Source organism: Trematomus bernacchii, unplaced genomic scaffold, assembly GCF_902827165.1.
Source record: "Trematomus bernacchii unplaced genomic scaffold, fTreBer1.1, whole genome shotgun sequence".
NCBI classification, from domain to species: Eukaryota; Metazoa; Chordata; class Actinopteri; order Perciformes; family Nototheniidae; genus Trematomus; species Trematomus bernacchii.
The window spans coordinates 120,586-141,314 of record NW_022987876.1 but is presented as its reverse complement, the minus strand read 5'-3'; the positions used below and the strand labels follow the sequence as shown (position 1 = coordinate 141,314).

The following is a 20,729-nucleotide window of genomic DNA, read 5'->3' as shown; positions in this document are numbered from 1 at the left end:
AAAGAGGCCATATTTGTACTTTTTTAAAATTAATTCTGGGTCGATTTGAAAGTTTTAGGGGACACTAAAACTGACATTTTTTATCCTGAAAGTGTCAGAAATGGACTAAGCATCCTCACACACCTCCTCATGTATGATACCATGCTTTATATATTGCTACAGTCAATTTGTAATTCAACTTGTATATTTTCTACTTTTTAATGCTATTTTATTTCTATTTGAGATGTTTACATTTTAGATTGTTTATTTCTAGTCTTTTAATTTCTCTCATATACAATGCCTTGTCATTTTATGCTGCAACGCAAACATTCAGACTTTTTCCTAAAAATCAAAAAATTCAGACTTTTTCCTCGTGTCGACTAAATCTTCCAAATGGACCCAAAATTAATCAAAATCAGCCCACAAAGAGTACAGGTATGGCCACTTTCTGGTTCAAACTGACATTTCTGATCCTAAAACTGTCAGAAATCGACTCAATAACCCCCAAAACACCAAAATGGGCCAAACCATTTGTAAATATTGTCTGCATAACGTATGCAGGTTATCCAGCAGTTTCTATGTGCCGAAGACACTACTATACATTTCTATCATAAAACTTTGGGGTACTCAACATTTCCGGGTTCAAACTGTCGACGATGATGTGACCCCTGGACTAAAATGGGTTAAATGCCCCTGATTTAACTCCTTTATCAAACTCTATAACTCCCTTCAGTAAAGGGAACTGAGAACTTCCACACCACCACTATGTGCAAAATAAATACCATTACCATCATTATACACTCTCTGCTATATAACATGTGCAATATTATTATTATTATTATTAATAACGTGCAATTACGTATCTGCCACTACGTTTTTTTTGCACTACTAAATACTGCTCGTCACTGTACAGTATTTTACATTAATTATGTGAGCGTCTATGTTTCCTGTAATTATTTTATTGCTCTTTTTACTGCACTGTTATTGTACAGTTTTAACGGATAAATAAAGTCCTATCTTATCTGAGAAGTTGTTGGTATGACTGATAATTTCCCTTTATTTAACTCTTATTTAAAATGTCTTTATTTTGTATAAGACACATTTTTATAATATGTTAATGAGATCCTGTTCACAATAAATGAAACTTAAGGAAGGTTTCTTTTGGGCCAAACCATTCTTCACTGGAGGGGGGGACTGACTGGATGTCATGAGGGATTAACAATTAAAGTTTGGAGAATATAACCCCTCTTTAAAGTAGAGACACTACATACTGATATACACCTGAACATCAGCAGGAGAGGACTCTTTAAAGTAGAGACACTACATACTGATATACACCTGAACATCAGCAGGAGAGAACTCTTTAAAGTAGAGACACTACATACTGATATACACCTGAACATCAGCAGGAGAGGACTCTTTAAAGTAGAGACACTACATACTGATATACACCTGAACATCAGCAGGAGAGGACTCTTTAAAGTAGAGACACTACATACTGATATACACCTGAACATCAGCAGGAGAGGACTCTTTAAAGTAGAGACACTACATACTGATATACACCTGAACATCAGCAGGAGAGGACTCTTTAAAGTAGAGACGCTACATACTGATATACACCTGAACATCAGCAGGAGAGGACTCTTTAAAGTAGAGACACTACATACTAATATACACCTGAACATCAGCAGGAGGACTCTTTAAAGTAGAGACACTACATACTGATATACACCTGAACATCAGCAGGAGGACTCTTTAAAGTAGAGACACTACTGATATACAGCTGAACATCAGCAGGAGAGGACTCTTTAAAGTAGAGACACTACATACTGATATACACCTGAACATCCGCAGGAGAGGACTCTTTAAAGTAGAGACACTACATACTTATATACACCTGAACATCAGCAGGAGAGGACTCTTTAAAGTAGAGACTCTACATACTGATATACACCTGAACATCCGCAGAAGAGGATGTAATGTGACACCGGTTTCCTCTCAGGTAAACACCCACAGACCCGCCCATCTAGACTGTGATTGGTTGCAGGTTTGGCGGCAACATTCATTTCCTGCCATCCATTGCAGCAGAACAACCGCAGGAAGATCTCGGAGCAACACACTCTTATTGGTCGGTAAAAACTATGGATGTATTGGTAAAAACTCAAAAGTGTTGAGGACTCTTTAAAGTAGAGACACTACATACTGATATACACCTGAACATCAGCAGGAGAGGACTCTTTAAAGTAGAGACACTACATACTAATATACACCTGAACATCAGCAGGAGGACTCTTTAAAGTAGAGACACTACATACTGATATACACCTGAACATCAGCAGGAGAGGACTCTTTAAAGTAGAGACACTACTGATATACAGCTGAACATCAGCAGGAGAGGACTCTTTAAAGTAGAGACACTACATACTGATATACACCTGAACATCCGCAGGAGAGGACTCTTTAAAGTAGAGACACTACATACTTATATACACCTGAACATCAGCAGGAGAGGACTCTTTAAAGTAGAGACTCTACATACTGATATACACCTGAACATCCGCAGAAGAGGATGTAATGTGACACCGGTTTCCTCTCAGGTAAACACCCACAGACCCGCCCATCTAGACTGTGATTGGTTGCAGGTTTGGCGGCAACATTCATTTCCTGCCATCCATTGCAGCAGAACAACCGCAGGAAGATCTCGGAGCAACACACTCTTATTGGTCGGTAAAAACTATGGATGTATTGGTAAAAACTCAAAAGTGTAGTCGTTGAATCTTTATAAAACGTTTTCTCCCTCCACCTCGGACTATTTCTCCAGTTCTTTTTCTTTTTCTTGCTGCACAAACCGAAAGTAACAGCTCCACAATCACCCAGAAAACCCGGACTGGATCAACAGAAAACCCGGACTGGATCAACAGACTGACTACCGTGAGTAAGAGGATAGATGAGATAAACTTTATTGATCCCTATTTTGGACATGTTATCGTCACAGCAGCATAGATAAGACATTTTTACATGAATTATAGGTAAATAAAATACAATTTAAGATTGAAGATATCAGAATCAGTGCATTACCAGGTGGCATCCTTACCATCCTTACCATCCTTACCATCCCAGGTAAAAAAATATTATGCTTAAATTATACTTTTTAAAGAATGTACTAAGTATACTTTTAGGATAAATGTGCTATTTTGGTCGCATTCAAGTATACTAAAGTGTACTCAAGTAGTACTTGAGTACTCAAGTAGTACTTGAGTACTACTTAAAGTGGACCTATCATGCTATATGTAAATGATATATTGTAGGGCCATACCTATATAAGGTATATTTATTAGGGCTGTCAAGTTAACGCGTTAATAACGCGTTAACGCAAAAAAAAATTAACGGCACTAATTATTTTAACGCGATTAACGCATGTGTATTTTTTGTCCTCGGCCGCCGTAGTTTCAGAGCGCATCGAGTGTAAAATACCATCTACAAGCTGATGCTGTCAGCCCCGCTCCTACCGCCCGCTTGTGGCAGACCACACTTCCACGCTCACCGGCAGGCCCGGACTGGCCATCGGGAGGACCGGGAGGGAGTGTGTTTGTGTGGCGCGACTCGCGCGAGCGAGGCACACCTTACTTGTTGTTGTTAGCATCTGGTGCTAGCTAGCTGCGCTAACGGATATAAGGAGCTGTTTCAATGACATTTCGCCGACAACTGCGCCGAGCACTTGACTTTATGCAGGTAGCCAGACAGTGGGACATTGTACGAAAAGTCAGCACACTCAGCACGGATAGTACGCGCAACATGATTGCAGCGTCCAGGCAGCACACGTTCGAGCATATATGCCTTGAGCTGCACATAGCTCCAACGATCCACACACACACACACACACACACACACACACACACACACACACACACACACACACACACACACACACACACACACACACACACACACACACACACACACACACACAGTATTATTGTATGAGAGAGGTTCCAGGTTGAATTGAGGTGAATATTTGTAATGTTCAGAGGTTGTTGTGTTTAATATTCATGAGAATATTTGTCATTGTTCAAATGATAAAACAAACATATAAAGCATATTTGTCCACTCATATGTTGATAAGAGTATTACAAACTTGAAAGATATCCCTCTAAGGTACATTTAGAACAGATAAAAAATGTGCGATTAATTTGCGATTAATCGCGATTAACTATGGACAATCATGCGATTAATCGCGATTAAATATTTTAATCGACTGACAGCCCTAATATTTATACGTTTCTGTTTTCAAAATACCAAACAGATTATGCATTTTAGCCATGCCTCATTTCGCTCTATGTGCTGTTTGCTGTCTACGGGGCTGATTCTGTGAGCTGCAGCTGACCACGCCCCCCTGCAGGAGAGGGGAGCCGTGCTCTGATCAATTCAAGAGGGGGAGAAAAAAAGATCTCCGTCCTCCGTGTTTTATTATATAGAGTCGTTATTCATTTGTTTTAAAGCTCAATAAATAACAAAGAAGACCTTTGACCGGCACTTTTCTAATTTTGTCCGGAAGATTTAAACTTTAACGGACATCTTGACCGGCGAAACAAACTGAAACTGAAACTCTGCCGCACGGTCCCCTCGTTCCTTGGAAGAGGCGGAGAGGTGGGTGTTTGTCATCTGCTGGTGGACTAACCGGAGAGAATTACAGTGCTTGCCTCGATGGGGAGGGATTGCATTGAATTAAAGCAGCGGCAGCAAACGCTTGCCTCTGGGAGGGAGAAAAAAAGCCACAGCGGAGAATAAACAGAAAGGTAACCATGGTAACTATGGGCGGGAAGTCTTCTTCGCTGCTTTTGTGGCAGACTACAGCGCCACTTACAGGCCTGGCATATGTACTACAGCGTCTCCAGCGCTTTCGAACGGCAATGGCCGGCCGTGGCCCAACTCCACATTCCCCTGATAGGTGGAGAGTTGGCCCAATAGCCGTAGCGCCACTTCTGTGACGACATAGAATTGTTCAAATCTGGATCAGTTTTGATCAGATCCGTTGCAGCCCCTTTTTTAGAGATTTGGGTATGGAGGAAAATAGAGAGGGTTGTGTTTTCTGACACTTGGTGAGTTCCCTGGAACACCGGGGACACATATTCATGTAGAAAAGACGTACAAAAGTGCATTTTGCATGATAAGTCCCCTTTAATCATTAGTTGAGTATACTTGAAGTGTAAAATTGTGTGCTAAATTGGCATAACTTTTTGTAAACTTTAAGTGTACTGAAGTACACCAGTTAAAATCATGATTTGTGTGCATTCGAAACACACTTTAAGTACAATTGTATTATATCACCAGCGTGTTGGAAATATACTTAAAAGGGCATTCGTGTGCATTCGAAACACACTTTAAGTACTGTAGGAGTCGGGAGGGCTGATCATTTATTCCGGCAAATGACTCAGACCTACTAATTGACCTAACAGAAGTTATTGAGTCTATGTAAGTTTACTGCTTGGCTCAGATCCACCAACGTCAGCAAGATCTCACCTCCTGAAGGATTTTGATATCAGTAATGAGGTGTCGAGTCCAGGACTCGAGTACTCCATCTCTGACTCAAGTACAATATCTGAGTACTTCTACTTTTACTAAAGTACAAGATCTGAGTACTTCGACTTTTACTCAAGTACAAGATCTGAGTACTTCTACTTTTACTCTAGTACAAGATCTGAGTACTTCTACTTTTACTCTAGTACAAGATCTGAGTACTTCTACTTTTACTCTAGTACAAGATCTGAGTACTTCTACTTTTACTCTAGTACAAGATCTGAGTACTTCTACTTTTAATCAAGTACAAGATCTGAGTACTTCTACTTTTACTCTAGTACAAGATCTGAGTACTTCTACTTTTACTCAAGTACAAGATCTGAGTACTTCTACTTTTACTCAAGTACAAGATCTGAGTACTTCTACTTTTACTCAAGTACAAGATCTGAGTACTTCTACTTTTACTCTAGTACAAGATCTGAGTACTTCTACTTTTACTCTAGTACAAGATCTGAGTACTTCTACTTTTACTCTAGTACAAGATCTGAGTACTTCTACTTTTAATCAAGTACAAGATCTATACTTATATCACCTCTGTTTATAGCCTATGAAAAAAACTATTAGAAAACGAAGGCTAAAGCTAATGTTAGCAGATAGTGACAATGTATGCTAGTTAGCTAGCTCAACGATAATATTGCGACAGAAACATTTTTCTGTTCACATCACGCTCTGCCGCTCCAACAGGGAGCTCTGCTCTGAACACCTGAACGGTAAGGCGATATGGGTCCGTTCTTATTGTGCATCCATGGGTAAAGGTAAAACCTTTATATATACAGTCTATGGGTAAAACGCATGTAGTACTGAACACGTAACATGAACGTCCCGGGCGGCGCGGGCCCGTGGGTTAGATGCGCGTTCATAATGCCGAGGGAAATAACTCTTGAATATTCTCATCAGAGTCCGGCGCACTTCCTGGGGGCTTGGTGTGAAAGCGCCGCCAATGTGCCCCGCCACACCTCCAAGCAGCCTGTGTTGTGAATTGCCAAATAACTAGCGCTTAGTCCGCTAGCTCAATGCTAACATATAATGGATAACGTAATTGACGCGCTAACTGAAATTAGCATTTAGATATCGGTAATGTTAAACAACAGTCAACATGCTTAAAATAAACGTAATACTTACAGGCATTCATTTGCTGTGCTCTGAGGAAATGACTGATATTATTGATGAATTAATATTACCTGTAAATGTATTTCATCCAGCTGAACAAGGATAATTTGCTCCTCTCAAACAAGGACTCTCGTCATTTTCCCTCGGTGTTTTATACGTCGGTACTTCCTACAAAAGACAAATCGTAAATTCCTAGAACTTATCTTTGTAACATTACATATCAGTAAACAGAGGAAGTCATCGTTAAAACCCGTGCTAAAAATGTAAGACTTACCACTGCAGTCCGTCGACGTTTGAGTGTTTCTCCAGTTTCATTCTCTTTTTGCAGAGTTTGCATTTCATTTTTCCTTGAAGCAATTCCCTTTTCATTAGCCATTCAATTAATTTTTTCTTTTTTTTAAAAGTCTGTCTTCCGTCAATAAGACTGAGTACTTTGGTGTGCAGTGTCATGATAACCTAAAACCATAGACTACTGCGGTGTTACTACTGCGTTACTGCGGCCCGTCCACAAACCAACACCCAAGATGTGCTGCCGCTGGGCCAGACCGGAAGTTGAAGCACAGCGAACTCCGCGGAGCGCACTAGCGCCCTAGCACCCTGATCCTCATTTCTTGTTCACACGATTCAAACCAATAGTTTTGATGTTTTGAATCAGGTATTTCATCTTCCTTGTTAAATTGACAAAGCACAGCTTCTGTATCTTCACTGATATACAATTAAAATATTAAAACCGTAATAAAGTGTTAATGCGCTGCAAATCGGGATCCGGCTGGAGCACTACGCAAGACACGCCCCTTCATAGCATTCAAGTGCTACGATTGGCCATGAGCCTGTCACGTGCATCTCGGCTAGTGACAAGACGTGAGTTCAACCCATAGACTGTATAAAACCCAACCTCTACACCTTATACAGTCTATGCTCTACACGCTTGGAACTGAAAATGGACATGAGGAGAAGCAAACAAAAGAAGATGGGGCCCCGCAAGCGTTTGTTGTCAGAATGTAAGTATGAATTGAAATTTATTTTTTATTTGAAAAATTAGTAACACTGCTTCGCGAAATCATCTCAATTGACACATATTACACTTTTTGTTCTGTGCTATCTGATTTGAGGTTGCTCGCTAAACCACGAGGACCCACTGTGACACAGTTGTTACATAATAATAATAATAATAATAATAATACATTACATTTATAAAGCCCCTTCCTGGAGCTCAAAGCGCTTACATGACATTTAAATGTTCTGTAAAGTTCCTTATACAGCTTTAGACTTGTTTTTATCTCATAAAGTCCTTAAGTGACACACCCTGAACAGTCTGGTGGGTCATGTGCCGGGCTAACACATGTGACAGAACTAGCTACATTTCAGAGGCTTGTTTTTGGTTGCTAAAGGTACAAATCAAGCCATTTAAGAATTAAAATGCTTACATAACATGTCCTTTGTTACATTTAACCTGTTAACATTTCTTGATCCAATTGATATGAAACAAATTAGATAAATATCGCTGTGACACTGATGTCACATCGGGACATTAACCTTAAACTTTCACAGTAAATCTGGAGTAACACATATGTCACAATTAGAAATATGATTATGATCTGCTCAGTTAATTTAGCTGATCCAATTATATTTAGTTAATATATTCTTTATTCTTCAATTCAAAGAATGTTCAAACAAATTTAAATAAAAAAATCCTCCTCATTCATTAAGTTATAAATAAGAGTTACTTTACCATTAAAATTCAATGTGACATTGTCAGAAATGTGGTCTATTTAGTCTAAATTATGTTCCCCTTAATTTCCCCAAAATTAGAAATGGGTCTGGGTTCTTATGGGTTAAATTACTTAAATTGTCAAATTAACTCTGAAATATCTCAATTACGAAGGTTTAACCTTTTATCTTAACTCTTAAATAAGTAAATGACATTAGGGCGCTAGAAACGAGAGTATTTTATTTTAACACAGCATTGTTTTTTGCGTTCAAAATTATAAACAGGCTAACCTTTTAACGCTGATTTGGGTGACTTGTGTAATTTGTGGAGAACCGAAGAGTTTTCGTTTCGTCCGACTCACAGACTGACGGACAACGGAACGCCGCTCCAGCACTTCAAATATTGCAGTACCCATAAGGATGCCTTATACATGCCACAGTTTTTGCGTGGCTGTGTCTTTAGTTGTAAGCCCATTGGCGATCTGTTGTTATTAGCATCTGGTTAGCTAGCTATGCTAACGAATATAAAGAGCTTTTTCTACAACCAGGTGGAAGAGAGCTCTCTCCTGACAGACTGATAGGCTCAAATAACCTCAGCTCAGTGAGGTTAAGGCACACCTTGATATGATCATTATAGTTATATAAAAAAAAGAGACTAAATGAAAAACAGGTATAAAATACTTTGACAGTAACAAAAATACAGTTTAAAAGGGGAGTGATTTGTAAAATATCCATAAAGAAAAAGAGAAATCTGCTTACAGGTCTGTTTCATATGGGTGTTGGGAGATGTGTCCAAACTCTTCATTTTGCTCTCAAAGTGCACCAGATTGATGCATTTAACTTCAACATTTAAAAACAAATGTGCACACATCTTGTGTCCATATCTTTCTGTTTTGGTGGTCATGCCACAACCGTGTATGCATGCATGCGCGAGACATGGTAAAATATCTGGATTAAGAGGTTGCTTTTTCTTTGCACAGCATGAAAGAAAGGCGAAATGAATGGGCTGTGATTTTAGTATTTTTAAGCAGAAATTGAGTTCAATAATTTGTACGGCCCTTGGAGAAAGTTGTAAAAATTGAAATGGCCCTTGAGAGAAAAAAGTTCCCCACCCCTGATCTAAATAATAATAAAAACCCTTGATTTGTAACTTAACATCTCTGTCTCCTATTGATCAGAGTATATTCTAAAGAATAGCCAGTTAATTGAAGCATTATAGCGCAGGCCTTTGTCAGATGGTATATTACGCTGTTTTTTCTGTTTCGAATAGTTCTCTCTTTTTTCACTATACGTGTGTTTGCATCCCTGAATATAAGTAGGCCTATAATGTTAAACAGAACATGCTGTGATGTCGCTCTGTTCAGAGTGACACCAGTGTTTCCAAACAACTCCCTCTCTGTTGGTCTCTGCACGCTTACATTAACCTGCAGTGTCAGATTTTTTTTTTAAAACAGGGAGAGCAGCTTCTCCAAACTGTTCCATTTAAAGGCTGCTGAGACATGAGGATGCCAGGCTAAAACTTGGCAATATTGATGCGTTATAAATTAGAAACGGGGCAATGTCTATATAGCGTTAAATCCACATTGTGGATCGTCTTATCAGTTATCTCTATTAAACATGATTGGATAAAAGTAGAGCTGATTGCCCAAACCTAACTTCTGTATATAAAGGTACACACCCCAAACACAATAACTTACATTTAAACATTACTTTGAGCAAAGCTACACGACTAGTAATACCTTTACACTACACCAATTCATTACACAATTTTGTATGTAAGGATTACACTACCATTATATAACACTAGTACAAGAATATTATCAATACTAATAAACCCATATCCAAACTGATTTCTGCACTACAGACATCATTAGGATAGGCAACAACAAAGTACTTTTGTTAAATAGTTAAATATTTGTCTTTTTTTCTGTTTCAGTCCTGACCCCAGAAGACGCCATAACCCGCTACAAGCGTGTTCTTGAGGCGGTGAACAAGGGCAAGAACAAAACGGCGGCTTACAGAGCGGTAGGAGTGGACCGAAAAACCATTGCTGACACTGCAGGAATTGCAGAACTGCATGCTGTGAACCCGGGCATCTTCCAAGATATCCGGGGGAACACTGAAGAAGGGGGAAACCCTTCTCTGTTTCTCTGAAAAGTGCAAATCTGCCATAAAGGACCACAATTTAGAGGGGAAGGTCCAGGACTTAAAGACAAATGGAGGACTTTTATCCATACATCCAAAGGGGAAGTGAGGAAGGAATGGATGTTTTTTTGCTTTTCACTTGTTTTTAGTTTTGTTTTATAAAAAGTCGTTTTTATTTTATTTTTATTTTTTTTATGTTCATCCTTGTTTGAATAAAAATGTAAAACTTCAGTGGCTGTAGATCAGTCATTGTCATCAACAGTGTTTGTTTGTTTGTTTGTTAAAACTGCTTAACTAATGGTAAGATAATGGTAAGGTAATCATTAGGTAATGGGTAACTACTGTTTTTGTTTGCGTTCCTTGAGTTTACCGTACCCAAACGGCCTAAGTAATGGTAAGGTAAATAATGATGACTTAAGCAGTAAAACGTGAGTCGGATCCACCTCCACCAGTTGATCCAGTGTGGGACCCAAGCCAGCCGAAGATGGCAGGTTTAAAAGTGCCCTGCTGCAGCGGACCATTGCTTCAATCAAAATCAAAGTCTCCCAGGAACTCCTCATTAAGTAACCATTAACGAATGATTCATTAATACAGTACCCCCCAGTCTGTTTACCAGTAACTAATCAGTTCTTCAATCGCAGTCACTGAGGAAATACTCATTAACTAACCATTAACTATCTAGTCGTTCCTCATTCACTACTCAGTAACTAAGCACATTTTGTGTACCTTATTGTAAAGTGTGTTACCGAGCCACATTTAACTTAAATCACCAATCTCCATAAGAGTTAGCCTCTATTATTAACTCGACCTCATTTAAAGCTATTGCTTTCAAGCTTTTAACTTAAATACGCTATGTATATAAAAACAACCCAGAAATAAAAGCTAGGTCAGAGCTAACGTAATTATCAGACCCCAATGTTATATGTTGTTAGAAAACACTCGTGACCACCAGAACATAAAAACAAAACATTTTGAGCACTGTCAGTCATCAGTTCCAAGCTTCAAGTAGGCTCTAATAATAGTATGGTATATCAGAATATCATTCAAAAATAAAAATAAAAGAAGGTCACACAAACCTTGTGCCTTTTAGAGTAATATCTGAAGGGGAGTTCTGCAGCATTCGTGTGTGTGTGTGTGTGTGTGTGTGTGTGTGTGTGTGTGTGTGTGTGTGTGTGTGTGTGTGTGTGTGTGTGTGTGTGTGTGTGTGTGTGTGTGTGTGTGTGTGTGTGTGTGTGTGTGTGTGTGTGTGTGTGTGTGTGTGTGTGTGTGTGTGTGTGTGTGTGTGTGTGTGTGTGTGTGTGTGTGTGTGTGTGTGTGTGTGTGTGTGTGTGTGTGTGTGTGTGTTGACTCTGGACCCTAGGGTGGGGGAAAGGAAGAGGTAGATGTTGTGATGGCTGAAGGAAGAGAGACGGGCGAGGAAGAAGCAGAAAAATAACTTGTTTGTAAAAAGGACAGCACTAGTCAAATGTATGTCAGTTTCAAGAAAAGATGAGAGGTTTTATGTATGGCGTGCAAAATATCCTGCAACCCTACAAAAAAGAAAAGAAGGTCCAAGTTAAAGGGGACCTATCATGCAAAATGCACTTTTGTACGTCTTTTCTAAATGAATATGTGTCCCCGGTGTTCCAGGGAACTCACCAAGTGTCAGAAAACACAACCCTCTCTATTTTCCTCCATACCCAAATCTCTAAAAAAGGGGCTGCAACGGATCTGATAAAAACTGATCCAGATTTGAACACTGTCCTGACGTCAGGACGGTGGCGCTACGGCTATTGGGCCAACTCCACCAATCAGGAGGAGACAGCCACGGCATTGCCGTTCGAAAGCGCTGGAGACGCTGTAGTACATATGCCAGGCCTGTAGGTGGTGCTGTTCTCACAGAATCAGCCCTTGCTAAAACATAGCTAAAAAATGTCAAATTGAGCAAAATGAGGCATGGCTAAAATGCATGATCTGTTTGGTATTTTGAAAAAAAAAAAGTATAAATATGCCTTATATAGGTATGGCCCTACACTATATTATTCAAATATAGCATGATAGGTCCACTTTAAGTATGTAGAAAAATGTCACGAAAAGTGAGTTGAATGTTGATAGAAATCTCTGTGTAGTTTTTCAAAAATATAATGAACAAAGTCTTGGAGGGATAAAATAGCACAGTATGTGGAAAATATGAAAACAGCACGTTGAAAAAAGTTATGTTATGTTAAAATAACATGAACATGAAAGAAGTCACATGAAAAGCATCTTAAAAAACATTTTTAAAAAGTCAGGTTATGAAAGTTATCAAAAAGTGCATTGTCTCACAGAAACAGCATTAAAATCACTAACTTGCCAATTAGAGTTGGATTATTAAAGAACATCTATTCAGAAAAAGTACCTAATTTTTACCAGTTGTAAAGTTTTGCATGCATTAAAGGTAGGGTAGGTAAGTTTGAGAAACCGGCTCGAGATACACTTTTTGTTATATTCCATGGAATGCTCTTAACATCCCGATAGCAATGAATATCTTAAGTGCTTTGACAAAAAATCCATAAAAAAATGTCATCTGTGGAAGCCGTGGTACTGTAAAAAGCACGACCAATCATCTGAGCCGGCCCGGCTAAAATAACTGGATGGCCTACCTGCCTGTCAGCCTTCCATCTGTGCACAAACTTATCTCGTGCCCTCATTGGTCATGTGCGCGTTCGTGTGTTTTGGAGGAGGGGCTCTGTAAGGAAGTGGCAGATTTTTTCCGGTTGTGTATTTTCAAATTCTAGCACACTCGAGCTGGTTTCTCCAAAATTACCTACCCCACCTTTAAAGTGTAACTGAAAGTATCTTAGTAACACTAAAACAGCAATAAATCTGTAAAGTTATCAAAAGACTGCATTGTTTCACTGAAAAAAGTGTTAAAAATCACAAAAACTATCCATTTAGAGTAACAGTCTAGTGTGTGTGTTTGCATGTGTTTATGTGTGTGTGTGGGGAGACAATGGGAGACACTGTTCTCTCAAAATCTTTAGCCGCGTTCACACCGCAGTACTTTTCCCACTTTAGTTCCGATATAGTTCCGAAATGTCGCGTTCACACCAAAAAGAGCCGGAACTAACATTAGTTCATGAACCTTTTCACCTCCTTTCCCGTCCCTGCTAGAGAGCAGGTACTTTCCTGGGAGAAAAAGGTTCCTATGTCTGATTGGCTGGGCGGAATGCAAACCACGCCCCGTAAAACTCCCAAAAGGTTTTGTGAAGCCGCCATTTTATTATCCTCGCATTATTAGCATTAGCATTAGCCAAGCGCAGAAACGCAGAGAGACTAACTTATGGCAACACAAAAGAAAACATGGGAGCGGTGGAGATGAGGTGTCGGCGTTCTGGTGTTTTACTCGGAAGGCTTCAGTAGAAGCTGCTGGGAGTCCCAGCAGCTTCTACTGAAGCCAGTCCCCAACTCCGGGGACTTCCGGCCGGGGACTCCGGGTGGCAGTATACACCGTGAAGTGGTTTGCGGCCTGCCAGTAAACCCAAAGCAGAAGAAGAAGAAGTGACGTCAGCGGCTCATTTGCCTAATCCTCCCTCAGGGACTTATTCCGGTGAGAACGCGATCTGTACTAAGTTCATGAGAACTAAAGACTTCTGATGAACTAAGTTCTTATGAACCTTTGTGGGAAAAGTACTGCGGTGTGAATGCGCCTATTGATAAGAGTAAAGGGGTAAACTGGGACTTGTAAAGAAATTAAACCCCCCTCCTTACCGTTCTCTGTGATGTTCAGGTCTGCAGGAAATAGATTATTCCTCTGTCTGTCTGCTGGAGTTTTTAAGGGGTCCATATCGATCAGATCCAGCTCTCCTGATCGGCCTTTATAGAGAGCACCGATCAAACTATTAAGAGTGAATATCGGCCGATAATGATCGGCGGCCAATCGATCGGAGCATCCCTAATTATTACCGGACATTTTGACCGGCAGGTTTTTAATTTACCGGTTTTTAATAAATGTTACCAGCTAAACACCGGTAATTACCGGCTAACGGAAACCCTGGATTGAACTTCTCTCTTCTGTCTGTACCACGTCTGCAAATACTGTCATACTCGGGGATTTGAACATCCATGTTGACACCCCCTCCCGCCAACCTGCAACTGACTTCCTACAACTACTGGATGTTCTCAACCTCAAACAGCATGTTGATGTCCCCACGCACGGCAGGGGGCACACGCTTGACCTGGTCATCACTGACTCTGCCCCCTTCACAAATCTGTTGGTGTACGATCTGGGAGTGTCGGATCACAAGGTTCAATGGAGTTCAAATTGCCTCACCACATCAAGCCCAAACTTCAAATCCATTTCAGAAATCTGAAACACATCGACACAGACATCATGACTTTGGACATGAGTAGTGTTACCAATCCCGCTTCAATCTCATTAGTATGCATACAAAAGTGACAGGTCACACCTTCTAAGTCCCGCCCCCTAATTATGCTAATGAGCCCCCTTTGATATGCTAATGAGCCCCTTTGTTCGAGGTGTTATCGCGTACAGGTGTTACATCCTCCCGGTAGCCCCCACCCCTCTCAGCCCCCACCCCCCTTAGCCCCCACCCCTTCTCAGCCCACCCCCCTCCCCCTCACATACAGGTGTTACATCCGCCCTGTAGCCCCCACCCCTCTCAGCCCCCACCCCTCTCAACCCCCCCCCCTCCTCTCCCCTTACAGTAGGCGTCACATCCTCCCTGTCGCCCCCCACCCCTGAAGATAGTGAGGGGGTGGAGTCAGTCATAAAAAAAGAAATCTATGCAAAACTAGATAAAAGTCAGTCATTTGAGCTTTGAAACAAATTGATATGATTCGATATTAAACCAACTAATTATAGTAGATTAATTAACTATTCAAACGTGTACAGTAATTTACAATAACACGGGAATAATAAACGGGTCAGCAACAGCGGGTCTCTCCCGTCAGATTAGACTTTACTAGATTAGACTTTACTAGCGTTTATACCCATATCGATCAGATCTAGCTAGTTCTAGCTAATGATATGACTACCTGCTTATTAAAAGACACCTAAACAATAAGCGTCACTATGCAACGGGGTGAGGCCACAAAGTATAGTACAGCATTATGCATTTTGTTTACATGCCCACCGGAACCCCGAGGCATTACCAACAGATCGCGCAATCAACCCATACAGGACATCTCTTGCTACACATTATGTGTAGACATTATAATTGACTATTCTTGTCTGTCACATACTCTTTTGTCTGTCACACACTATTCTTGTATGTCACATAAGTGGCGCAACTGATGCGGTATTGCGCTAAAGGGGGCCAGTCAAGAAACGGGTGCAGTATCTGTGCCGGGTTCAGACCCTCCGTCTGAGGCTCTTCATGAAAAATGGAGTCTGGGTGTGTGAGACTGTCTCCCCTCATACCCCCTCCCACGACCTCCCCTCCCCCCTGCCTGTCACCTCCTGATCTTGCGATCAGCTGTTAATTCTCATTCACTTTTATTGGAATTGGGTTTTCTTTAGAGCTGTTTTCAGTGAGACAATGCAGTTTCTGATCATTTTAAGTTTCAAGTTTCAAGGCTTTATGGCATATGCCCATTAGCTACAGTGTAGATATGTCAATGAAAAACATAGGTCACAGGCTCCTCCAACAGTGCACATAAAACAGATAAAATACTGCAATTTGTGCGTAATTCTCTCACAAAGGAACTGTAAGATACACGTTTATGTATGGAAAACTATATAACTTGGTAAAATATTCATTCATTTGTAATGAATTGAGTTTTCTTCAAGAATCAAACTCTAAATGGAGAGTTTGTGATTTTAACACTGTTTCGATGAAACAATGCAGTTTTGATAACTTGACTTGACTAACATTACTTTTTTAAATATATGTTTTTTAGATGCTTTACTTTTTGATTTCTTTCATATTATTTTAACACAACATTACTTTTTTCATATTTTTCAACATACTGTGATATATATATATATTTTTTTCTCTCCATTATATTTTTGAATATACAGTGATTTTTATCAAAATACAACATGCAACTATTACATTATACAATATTACAACTTTTTGCGATATTTTCAACACAATATACTTTTTTTTTTGTAGGGCTTCAGGATATTTGGCATGTCATGCCTAAAACCGGTGTCATCTTTCCTGAAACTGACGTGCTGTCCGTTTTACAAACAAGTTATCTTTCTGCTTCTTCCCCCTATGAATTTTCCTCCCCCGTCCCTCTTACTACAGCCATCACAACAGCAACCAAGTCAGATCTGTGAAATTAAACACCTCTTCCCAAAGCGTGACTTCCCTATTGAGGGAGTGGGGCAGTGGGGCCTAACCCGATTTGGCCAAATATACTAACATGCAGAACATATGGTATGTTTGAAAAAAGACTAACCATCTATCCAGTTCAAGCTGTCTTTAAGATGTGACATTGCGCTCTGACTTTTCCCCGTAAAATCGTGACAAACTATTACTTATTAAATTTGACCTCATGCTGCTTGGTTGAAAATGATAGATGAGCATTTACCAACAGATCAACGCGCAATCAACCCATACAGGAGATCTCTTTCTACACATTATGTGTTATCACTATAATATCATGTCATTATTTAATGTTGTTTTGTTTGTGTGTGTGTGTGTACAACGAAGTCTCTTTGAGAGGAAAATTATAATTTAAAGATCTTAATACCCCCTTATTGTTTAATTACTTCACACAACTATTAAAGAATCCCTATATGAAGTTACATGAGGCTACATTTACTGGTGTGCTTCCCTAGATGATGTAAATAGTCTAAGTGTCATGTTAGGGGGGCATTACGGACCTCAGGAGTCCGCCCTTGGAGGCTTGGAGAGCGGATAAAGAGAGGTGTATTTACTGGTGTTGAGCCCTGGATGATATAAATAGTCCACGTGCCATGGAACTCAGGAGTCCGCCCTTTGAGGCGTTGTTAACATTAATGCTTTTTGCTTTTGTTTTTGTTACTAAGATACTTTTTTAGCCTTATGATAGGATGAACTTAAGCTGTAGTCAATAAAGACATGTTTAATAGAGTGTTGCTGTTAGAGAACATACCTGCGTAGCACTCCACCACGTCTTGGCTTTGGCTTCATGGCCTTCACTGTCCTCTCCCTTTGAGTTTTTTCAAAGGCTGGGATACATTTTTCCAAATGATCACTTGTTACATGGTGACAAACATATGGTTATATAACCTTAAAGAACTAACAAAAAATAATTAAGTATTTGCAATGCATAAACATAGAAGATATCACTGTCATATTATGATCACTTATTGTAAGTAAGTTTAAGTAAAACTAACACAAGTCAATATTATTCACCTGGGCATTAGTGGGCTTGAGGGTCTCAGGGAGCGTGGACAAAGTGACTTGTCTCTGTATTTGAGGATTCTCAGTGCAGGCACTAACAGGAAGCTGCTGTGCATTAGTGGAGAGTCCTCTGAAGGCAGCTGTTATTTCATTCACACACTCATCTGTTACCTGCTGACTCCTCATAGTAAGTCTAGCCAAGTCAGCTGTTAAGTTGTCCATACCATCGCTTGATAACTGGTAACTTTTGATTGACAGTCCAGCCATGGCAGCTGCCAACTCGTCCATATAATTCTTAAGAACGTGGTGACAATACTACAAAAAAAAAGTGTATATATTAGGTCAGTTAACCTTGAAGAGCTAAACAGTTCAAGTGGTAAGTAACTAAGTATTTGCAATGAATAAACATAGAAATGATCACTGTCATATTATATAATCACTTAATATGGAGATAAGTAAAACTGACACAGACAGTTTAAACTGCTTGTTAAAACGCTATTGCTTATTGTGTTTTCTCAGCACACTAACATAAATAAGGATGTATAATATAAAAAACTAGAAAACGATATAGTATTTTCAAGTCTTACTTTAGTATGGTAAAATTAAGAATAAGTCACATTAAAGTGTGTCATGATTTTCCGTAAAAAAGTCAAGTATAGTTTGTCAAAAGAATATGAAAAAATCATTTTGTAGAGTAGTATGTTGAAAATCTCAGTGTTTAACTGAACACACCTACATGTGATAACGCCTCGAACAAAGGGGTAATTAGCATACAAAGGGGGGTCACTAGCATCAGTGGGGGAAAGGTGCTACGGGAATGAACTTTGAGGAGGGGGAACTTGTAAGAATTTCCAGCTTTTGAAGATAATTATATGGTACCCCGTCCTTACAGCTAAACAAATCCTATGCCAGGTATTCTACAGACCACAAGAAGCACAAGAAGCCCCAGAAAGTATTACATTCAGAGCTAATAATGGTGAAACCGAAGAAGAAGCAAAGCAGATTATAATCGTTGCGGGTGAAAGGATAGAGAATTTGCAAGTGATGTTAATGCACTTATCTGATATAAAAAAAAATGCATTCATTTACTTCCAAGAGACCCCTAAACATCTACTTGGGCAATGTGAATTGAACGATAAACCGATCACTGTAAATGAAACGCGGAGAGAAGCAGCAGTGCAAATCGTTAAGTCTATTACCTTGAATGCACTACGACATTAACTTGGTCAAATGTAATATGTCTTTCTGAAAATGTGGCGAATGGTGTGTTTTTCAATTAAGCAACCATAACAAATGAAAATGTGTTTTATTTTTGCTTTCATATATAGTAATAGTATTAACTCCTTTGACTAGACTGTACTAAAATAAGACGTTTCACTGTTAAATAAAAAATGGAAGTAGAAAATCGAGATAATGATGAGGTTCGTTATGTATCCAGTAACTATGAACAGCAGTTGAAAATGTTATTTAACCCTTTAACTCTAATAGACAAATCTAAAATAGCCTCTAGCTTATCTATAAGTTTGTGATTTTAACACTTATTCACTGACACAAGGCAGATTTTGGCTTTTTTCTCATGCCAAGATACTTTTAGACACACTTTGAGGTATGCAAAACCTTAAAACTAGAAAATGAAGTACATTGTCTGATTAGATTTTTTCTTAAAGACTGTTTCTCTAAAAGGCAAGTTTTGTGATTTTTAACACTTATTTACTTTTTTTTCTCTTTTCTTGTGTTACCAAGATACTTTTAGATACACTTTTGATGTATGCAACACTTAACAAAAGGGTATAATATGAAGTACTTTGTAAGGAATGGGGGTTTCTTTAATACCCCGTTTTTTATTTTTAAAAACACTTGTACAGTTAAATAATGTAGGTTTTCTCTGATATTTTAGTTATTTTCAGCTACCAAGATACTTTTTTGATACACTTTAATGTAGGAACATTTGGCAACTGGTAGAATGTCAATTATTTTGTAATAAAATGTATTTTCTTAAAGACTGTGACTCTAAAAGGGGAAGTTTTTTTTTTTTTTTTCTCCCGTTGTCTTTCACTTACTTTTTGGATACAGTTTTATGTATGACAACTTTACAACTGGTAGAAAGTTAAGTACTTTTTCTGAACAGATTTTCTTTAAGACTGTGACTCTTAAAGGTAAGACAATCCAGTTTTATGGAAGTAACTTAAATTATTATTTTTTTTTGTTTTTTCTCCTACAAAGATACTTATAGTTACACTTTAATGGATGCAAAACTTTATAACTTGGTAAAATATTCATTATTTTGTAATGAATTGAGTTTTCTTTTTTGTTTTTGTTTTTCAACATACTATTGTACACAATGACTTTTCCATATATATATATATATATATATATATATTTTTTTTTTCAGACAAACTATACTTTTGACTTTTTCCGTAAAATCGTGACAAACTATTACTTATTCTTACATTTGACCTCTTGCTGCTTGGTTGGAAATGATAGATGAAAAAGCTACAAAGCTTAAAGAACTTTTCTAAAAACTCTCAATTCTACAGATGACTCCCCCCACTCAACGCAATAAGTCCACCCCCCACTCAGCAAATCATCTAAAACGAAGGACCCCACTAAGACGCCCGTTGAAAACTAGCCAGGGATCTGAGAAAAACCAAGTCTCCCCCCGCGAGATGCAGCCAGGAACAAACTCCTGGACTACTATCGTCCCCAGCATTGTGGACACCCAAATCTTGCAATACTATAGCTGCTGATGTTACTCCTGGGGCCAAGACGTCTCTGTTTTTGAACATAGTGAAATCAGAGTTGGTTGATATTCTGGAGAGGGTGCTGCATCGGTACAGAGAAGAAATCTGCAATGGATCCCGAGTCAGTCACCCCAGCCAGAGGCAACAC

The 20,729-nt window shown here is 39.2% G+C and overlaps 2 protein-coding genes across 23 annotated transcripts in view; both read left to right on the top strand.

The window, feature by feature from the left end:
* Nucleotides 1–20,729, top strand: part of LOC117469623 (histone H1.2-like) — a 113,392-nt gene that overhangs the window by 21,690 nt on the left and 70,973 nt on the right. The window lies entirely within an intron of this gene.
* The window catches only part of LOC117469625, a 35,882-nt gene continuing 17,815 nt past the window's right edge, over nt 2,663–20,729 (top strand). The window contains exon 1 of one of the 2 annotated variants that reach the window (XM_034114092.1): nt 2,663–2,917. The gene's annotated coding sequence lies outside the window, so the exon portion shown is untranslated. The remainder of the gene's footprint in view (nt 2,918–20,729) is intronic. The other variant, XM_034114091.1, reaches the window with a different exon arrangement.